This window comes from Ursus maritimus, unplaced genomic scaffold, assembly GCF_017311325.1.
Source record: "Ursus maritimus isolate PB19 unplaced genomic scaffold, ASM1731132v1 scaffold_17, whole genome shotgun sequence".
NCBI lineage: Eukaryota > Metazoa > Chordata > Mammalia > Carnivora > Ursidae > Ursus > Ursus maritimus.
Window position 1 is genome coordinate 5,442,100 of NW_024424119.1, and position 2,676 is coordinate 5,444,775.

General features: G+C 40.7%; 1 pseudogene; it reads right to left on the reverse strand.

Moving 5' to 3' along the window:
* Window positions 1-1,810: 1,810 nt before the first annotated feature.
* Window positions 1,811-2,438, reverse strand: LOC103662211 (annotated as a pseudogene).
* Window positions 2,439-2,676: the final 238 nt, after the last annotated feature.

Sequence of the window (2,676 nt, forward strand, 5' to 3'; positions counted from 1 at the left end):
AGATTACCTCAGGTTTCAGGAAGTACAAATTCAGTTCAGGTGGAGTAAAACTGCAAAGAAAAGCACAGCTACGAAGACGTCGCTATTGGAGAAGAGAAATTCACTATGTTAGGACTGGCATTTTTGACTGCATGACTGAAGTTTCTTGTCACAGGGTTTTGACGCTGGTTAATGGTGGAAGGTGGGCAAATGACGAAGTGTGGTATGCAAATTGGACATTCTGTCATAGAAGTTTAAATATAACAGTCCCTGGTAAGGGTTCCTTCACCCTTCTTTTTCCTCATTACTTACTTTTGCTTCATTTTCTATTGTGAAATATAAAAACATAAGGAAAATGGCATAAACATAAATGTAACACTTAGAATTATTAGAAAATGAACACCCATGGGGGAACCTGGATGGCTCAGTCGGTTAAGCCTCTGACTCTTGATTTCGGCTCAGGTCATGATCTCAGGATTGTGAGATGGAGCCCTCCAATGGGCTCCAGACTGGGTGTGGAGCTTAATTAAGATTTTCTTTCTCTCTTTCCCTTTGGTCTCCCTGCCAGTCACACATTTCCTCTCTCTCTCACACTCAAAAAAAAAAAAAAAAAGTACCCATGTAAACCATCACACAAGTAAAAAATAAAATATGGCCAGCAACTCAGAAGCCCTCTCTATCAGTCAGCATTCTCCAGAGAAACCAAACCAACAGGATATATACTGAGATAGGGTATTCTCTCTCTCTCCCTCTCTCTCTTTCTCTTTCTCTTTACTTTTTCTCTCCTCTGTGTGTGTGTGTGTGTGTGTATGTACTCCCTTCCATGCATTTATACATATATGCATACATACATTCACACAGACAGAGAGAGAGACAGAGAGGGAGATTTATCTTAGAAATTGGCTCATGCAGTTGTGGGAGCTGTCAAATTTGAATACTGTGGGACTCACCAATAGGTTGAAAATTCTGGTAAGTGTTGATAGTGCAGTCTTCAGTCCCAAATGCATAGGAGAGGCCAAAAGTCTGAAAACTCAAGTAGGATTTCTATTATAGTGTTGAAGCAGAAATCTGTAGGAAGCCTCAGTTTTTGTTTTTAAGGCCTTCAAATGATTGGTTGAGATCCACTCACATTATGGAAAATGATCTGCTTTACTTAAAGTCACCTGATGGTAAATGTTAATCACATATCCAAAATACCATCACAGCAACATTTAGCGTAGTCTTTGACCAAACAACAGGGCACCTTAGTTCTCAGTAAAGTTAACACATAAAATTCACCATCACAGGGGCACCTGGGTGGCTCAGTCGGTTAAGTGGCTGCCTTCGGCTCAGGTCATGATCTCGGGGTCCTGGGATCCAGCCTGCATCGGGCTCCCTGCTCAGTGGGTTGTCTGCTTCTCCCTCTGCCTCTCCTCCTGCTCCTGTGCTCTCTCTGTCTCTCAAATAAATAAGTAAAATCTTAAAAAAAAAAATTGACCATCATAGACAATGCCCCTTACAAATAACAAAAACCTCCTTCCCTGCTCAAAGTAATCACTGTGCTGACATTTCTTCCTCAGTTCAAGAAGTGATTGTCTGTTTTCCTTTGTTATACTTTTAGTACCTAAGTATAAACCCCTAAACACTATGATTTAGGTGCAACTCTTTTTGAATTGAATACGAATGGAATAGTACAGCATGTTTTCAGTGTATCTATTGTTGTTGTTTTAACAAATTCAGAAGTTTATTGCCGGACACTTGGACAGTAGATAAATGGAATGGAAATGCCTACATGTCATTTTAAGAATCAGCCATGCTGAATTTAAAAAGCACTACCACCCAGATTTCCTTATCATGATGTTTTCTTTTGTTTCTTTTCATTTTCTTCCTCCTCTTTTTCAATTTCAGCAATGCATTTCTCAATTTGTTTGGGATTTAAAATCTTGAGGGGTTGATCTTGCCTCATGACAGCCAGTTCAGTGTTTTGGCTGACAGACTGAACCACTTCTGAGAGGGCCTTGATAACCAGCTCAGGTCATCTGTCTCAGGTCAGCTGTGTCTATGGCTTTGTCAGTGTAATTCTTCTCTGAAAATTCACGCCCCGACTTGGCACCCCAGCCTGTGGCATTGGCCCTCCAGGCTTGTTATGTCCCCTGAAGGCCAGTCTGATGGAATCTGGGGGTGCCTTCAAAGCCAAAACCCACAAAAAGGGCAGAGATGTCAAACAGCCTGCATCCATTGCTCTGCGTGTAGTGCTGTTCAGACTGGCGATGTAGCCACACCACAGTGACCGGGTACTCCACGGTCAGTCGGTGGCTCTGGCACTCCATCCAGACCCTGTTGATGACTGTTCTCACATCCAAGGTGAGCCCTGCAAATGCCATGCAGATGTTGTTGTCCAACGCCCACTGTATCTGGTTTTTGTTTGTTTGTTTTGTTTTTGCTAGACATATTTGTGGGATTAATAATGTAACCAGTGATATATTTAATTTTTAATTTATCATCTTACAGTATGCTTTTTGTTTGTCCTGTTTTGTGATTCTTTACTTCCCCTTACTAGCATTTTCTTGATTTGACTATTTATTATTCTTTTATTTCCATTTAGTTTGGAATTTCTACACTCTTTTACTATTAATTGGTTATAGGCTAAAGACTATACCATGCAAGCTTGACTGATCAAAGTTAATGTTTTTTGGAAGTTTTACTCCCTTCTATGCA